The following is a 5,688-nucleotide window of genomic DNA, read 5'->3' on the forward strand; positions in this document are numbered from 1 at the left end:
CTCTCTCTACTGTACCTCTCTCTCTACCTCTTTCTCTCTCGACTGTACCTCTCTCTGTCTACTTTACCTCTCCCCTTCTCTACCACTCTCTCTCTGCATGCTGGGAGTGTTTGGTGCATGCTGGGAATTGTATGAGCGAGTGCGAGTGTTTTCTGGAGTTTAGGTCGCCTGATGCTTTCCCTCTTGTTTTCCTTTTCTTGGTGGTTTTCCTTTTTCTGTGCATGATTAAGGTGATTATTTATTTTATTTATTTGTCGTGGTAGAATTAAGTATATTGTTTCTCTTGTCGAAATGGCCTTGGCTTTGGCGAGGATGGCGACCCACATGGGGACGCTGTCCCTGTCACTTCGGCACGGCTTTAGGTGTGTTCCTGAAGCTACTGTCACTGTGGAGGAGTTTCTAATGGACCGGCGTTGATTCCCAATGAGCTATTGGAGCGCGAGTTATTGTGTTTTTGGGAAGTTTGCGAGTTCAATTAAGATTTTCCCGTTGGGTTGCGAACACCCGGCTCTGAAACAGGTCGTATCGTTTCGGCGACAGGTGTTTATGTTTTTGGACTCACCGGAGCAGACTTTGGAGTTATCGTTTAAAGTCACGTATGACAACAGACTGTATATGGCTAATGCTAATACGGGTAGTCAACGGTGTTTTGAGTGTGGGGATGTTGGTCATAAGTGACATGCTTGCCCGAAAAGGGAGAAGGCGGAGGGAGGGGCGCGGGTGGTCCTCGTAACGCCTGGGTCCACTGATGTAGGGAGAGGTGGGCCGACAGTGGTAGAGCAGCCACAAGCACCTGTTGCTGAGGAACACGTTGTCTGTGTTGAGGGTACGGAGTTGCAGCTTGTACCAGAGGGGAACATAGCGTCTGTTATACAGCAGGAACATATTGTTGTAGTAGGTAAGGACGGATCTGGGGAGCCATTTCCTCAGACGGGTGAGGAGATGTCCAGTACGAGTGATGGGGTACAGGTGTCACGTTCTGACCTTAGTTCCTTTTTTATGTCTTTATTTTAGTTGGTCAGGGCGTGAGTTGGGGTGGACATTCTATGTTGTTTTTCTATGTTTTGTTCTGTTGTTATATTTCAATGTGTTTGGCCTAGTATGGTTCTCAATCAGAGGCATGTGTCAGCCGTTGTCTTTGATTGGGAGCCATATTTAGGTAGCCTGTTTTCTATTGTGTTTTGTGGGTGGTTGTATCCTGTGTTAGTGTTTTCACCATACGGGACTGTTTCGGTTGTCTGTTTGTACTTTTGTTCAGTGTTCTGTTGATTTATTAAATACATCATTATGGACACTTACCACGCTGCACATTGGTCTGATCCTTGCTACTCCTCCTCTGAAGAAGAGGAATTCCGTTACAACAGGAGTGGGTTCATGTGGAGCTAGTCTCCCAGGTAGTGGAGGAGATGCCCACTACGGGTAATGGGGTACATGAGGGGGTTCATGTGGAGCTAGTCTCCCAGGTAGTGGAGGAGATGCCCACTACGGGTAATGGGGTACACGAGGGGGTTCAGGTGTGGCTAGTCTCCCAGGTAGTGGAGGAGACAGGTTGTATGTATCTGATCACTACTGTAGTAGGGTTGGAAGGTTAGACAGGTTGTATGTATCTGATCACTACTGTAGTAGGGTTGGAAGGTTAGACAGGTTGTATGTATCTGATCACTACTGTAGTAGGGTTGGAAGGTTAGACAGGTTGTATGTATCTGATCACTACTGTAGTAGGGTTGGAAGGTTAGACAGGTTGTATGTATCTGATCACTACTGTAGTAGGGTTGGAAGGTTAGACAGGTTGTATGTATCTGATCACTACTGTAGTAGGGTTGTAAGGTTAGACAGGTTGTATGTATCTGATCACTACTGTAGTAGGGTTGGAAGGTTAGACAGGTTGTATGTATCTGATCACTACTGTAGTAGGGTTGGAAGGTTAGACAGGTTGTATGTATCTGATCACTACTGTAGTAGGGTTGGAAGGTTAGACAGGTTGTATGTATCTGATCACTACTGTAGTAGGGTTGGAAGGTGTGACATTACTCCTGTGGGTTTCTCTGATCACCATAATGCTACTGTTGATATTCACTTGTCCACGAAGGTCATCACCTTACTGGTATTTTAATGTTAAATTGTTACATGATGTCATGTTTTGTGAAAAGTTTTTGTTGTTTTGGGGAAAAATGGAGTGTTACTAAATTGAATTTTGAGTCCTTGAGACAGTGGTGGGAGGTTGGGAAGGCCCAAATACGTGTGTTTTATCAACAGTATACTGCTCTCTCTCGTATTGAAGTTAAAGAGACTATCAGGACCCTTGAACAGGACATCAAATCAGTTGAATTGAAGTTGCTCACTCAGAACGACCCCGGACGAATGACCTTACAGGACAAGAGACATGAACTGAGGTCGATTCTCCATGAAAGAGTGAAGGGTGCCTTGATTAGGTCTCGCTTTGCTACCCTCAAGGATATGGATGAAAAACCTACAGTAGGACAGTCCACATTGCAACACAAACAGATGGTCTGCCTTCGTCTCCCCGATGGGAAGGTGAGCACGGATGACAGTGAAATGCGCCAACATGCCGTGGATTTGTACTCTGCCCTCTATAAGGCGGAGGATTGTGACTCTCTGTATGCTGAACAGGCCCGACATGGACTTCCTCAATTGGGACCTGAGCAGAGAGCTGCTTTGGACTCTGACATTACTCTGCAGGAGCTGTCCACAGCAGTTATACAGCTCCCATCAGGCCGAGCCCCTGGCATCGATGGTTTACCATCTGAGTTCTATAAGCACTTTTGGGGGTATGTTGGGGGGGGTGTTTATGAAGTGGTTTGTGAATCTTTCCATGAGGGTTCTCTTCCTGTATCCTGTCAACATGCTGTGCTTTCATTGTTGCCAAAAAAAAGGGGGATTTGGCTCTCATAAAAAATTGGCGACCTGTTGCATTGCTGTGTGCAGAGTATAAAATTGTATCTAAATGTCTCTCAAACAGGTTGAAAGAGTATCTGGGGCTGTTGGTCCACAAGGACCAGTCTTACTGTGGACCTGGCCGCTCTATTGTTGATAACTTGCTTCGAATAAGAGATGTTTTAGACATTTGTAAATTGTCTGATGTGAACGTGGGTTTGCTTTCTTTGGAACAAGGGAAGGCTTTTGACCGTGTGGACCACCAGTACTTGTTCAACACAATGAAAGCCTTTTGGGTTTGGGGATTATTTTGTCTTGGATGACTTTATGCTGGGGCCTCATGTATGGTGAAGGTGGGGGGGGCTTACAGGATGTTAAGGTTCTCTCAAACGCTTTAAAGGTGTATGAGGGGGCCTCCTCAGCTAGAGTCAATTGGGGTAAGAGCGCTGTGGGCAGGTCAGCTTCAGATAGGGTCCACTCCACGGTTACCAGGGGAGCTTCAGATAGGGTCCACTCCACGGTTACCAGGGGGGCTTCAGTGGGGCAGAGATGGGATGAAGGCTGTTTTTTTTTCTAGGCTCCGATGTCTTTCAGAAAAAGAACTGGGAGGATGTATTGGAGAAAGTGTGTGCCACATTGTCAAGGTGGAAATGGCTGCTACCCCAGCTGTCTTATAGGGGAAGGGTTCTGGTAGCCAATAATCTAGCTGCCTCTATCCTGTGGCACAGACTAATGATTTTACAGCCACTGGTGGGGGGGGGTCTGATACAAGAGCTTCAGAGGGCTTTCCGGTTTCAAGCAGCCCGGAGACTGTTGTACAGTGATGGTTCTAGCTGGGTCGACACAGCCTATACATTGATGAAGAGAGCGGGCTGCTTAGACAAACATCTTTTCCTCAAAGCTAGAAGGGGGTGATTTGTCTGGCCTGACTGGCTTATCAGTCTGTTATGCAGACTTGGAGAGTTTTTGTTCAGTCCCGTAAGGCGGCACGCCACCAGGGATGTGGCTCTTTGAAGAGCCTCTTTTGTTTTTTACAACATTGCCATCCAGTCCCGTGCTCTGGGTTCAGCCAGCCTACGTTCATGCCTGTTAAGTGTGGGGTGAACCAAGCTGGGTCATCTGATGCGGAGCCGGAGCAGATCGCTGGAGGAGCTGGGAGAAAGAGCGGGGATCCGATCATCTCGGCCTACTGAGGAAGGTCGTCGCTGAGCTCCGCCGACTCCTTGCCAGTACGTCATCGGCAGTATGTGACTGACACTTCCAATTCTGATCGATGGACGGAGGGTCTGGGTTATGTGTTCCCTGTGCTGACTGTTAGTGCTGTGGCGGGGGCATTAGAGGAGGATGCTGCTTCCCCTCGATACCCCAGAGCTGGCGACAGTTCAAGGCGTTGGGAAAGAAAATCGGTGTGAAAGTGTGCAGTGCTTCTTCCCTGGAGGGGTAAAATCGACGAGGTGGGCGGGTGTATTTTGTCCAGGTGCCTCCTCACAAGGCTGTTGGCGGTCTTTATACAAACTGCCTTTTGAAAAGGGGACAGCTGACCTCCAATGGAGGATGATACATAGCCAGCAATGTGCATCTGGTTCACCTGGATCCTACTGTTGGGGAAGGGTGTCCATTCTGTGCCGAGTCGGAATCTTTGGCTGTTTTTACAGTGTCCCCGGTTGGTCGGGATGATTGGCCTGATCACTAGCTGGTTCTCAGCTCTGGGAGAGGTTTTTCTCTTCCCAACAGTTCATGTTTGGGCCAAAGTACAGGTTGAGTCGAAGGGGTGTCGTTCTCTTGCTTAATGTTGTGTCAGGGGGCAGCTAAATTAGCAATATGGAAGACTCGAAAGAACAGTATACGTGGACAGGGGTCTGTGGATGGGGTGGAAATTGGAGGGGATGATGCAGCGAGACTGAGGGTTGAGTTTGCCGATTACAAAATGGTTAACAATATTGATTAACAACTCTGTTTATGAGTATATGGGGTATTCAGAGGCCGTGATGTTTAGTTACTGTGGAGGTTAGATTTGGTGTTGTGTTTGTAATTGATGTGCAACCATGGTTTTGCTTGAGTGTTTGTCGTGTTGTGGGTTCCCAGACCCAATAAAGGTTATTTGAAACTCTCAACCCTAACCTTTCTCAACCCTACCTCTCTCAACCCTAACCTTTCTCAACCCTAACCTTTCTCAACCCTAACCTTTCTCAACCCTACCTCTCTCAACCCTAACCTTTCTCAACCCTACCTCTCTCAACTCTACCTCACTCATCGCTACCTCTCTCAACGCTACCTCTCTCTCTACCTCTTTATCTACCTCTCTACCCCTCTCTCTCTCTACCTCTCTCTCTCTCTCTCTCTCTCTGGCTCTCATCTCTACCTTCTTCTGTTCCCTCCAGCGTTGGCGCAGCTTGGCGTGGAGGCGCTGGGCGGCCGTTCCCCACTGTGACGCCAGCCTCCTCATGCGGCGCTTCATGAAACTCAGGGACTCTTTCCCCGTGCCAACCAGGTCCAGCAGAGATGACAGGTCTGTACGGAACGCAGCCTATAGGGAGGGAGACGGAGAGAGAGAGAGACAGACAGAGACAGAGGTTCATTCCCCCCCCACACAGTTTGATCTTTCAAAAAATGATATGATCTAAAATCCCAAACAATAAAAGCCTATATCTTTACAGAGATGCAGAGAGAGTGTAAGTAGGGAAGAAAGACACAAAAGGAAGGTGAGAGACGGAGCGAGTGTGGGAGGGAGGATGAGAAGAGAGGAGGTCAACGGGAGTGAGCCTACAGGTATACTGAATATGGCATTACATG

At 47.9% G+C, this 5,688-nt stretch overlaps 1 pseudogene; it reads right to left on the reverse strand.

Moving 5' to 3' along the window:
* The window catches only part of LOC115103797 (alpha-1,6-mannosylglycoprotein 6-beta-N-acetylglucosaminyltransferase B-like), a 102,110-nt pseudogene extending 96,685 nt beyond the window's left edge, over nucleotides 1–5,425 (reverse strand).
* Between the last annotated feature and the right edge of the window lie 263 nt (nucleotides 5,426–5,688).

The sequence above is a fragment of the Oncorhynchus nerka genome, linkage group LG21 (genome assembly GCF_034236695.1).
Source record: "Oncorhynchus nerka isolate Pitt River linkage group LG21, Oner_Uvic_2.0, whole genome shotgun sequence".
NCBI lineage: Eukaryota > Metazoa > Chordata > Actinopteri > Salmoniformes > Salmonidae > Oncorhynchus > Oncorhynchus nerka.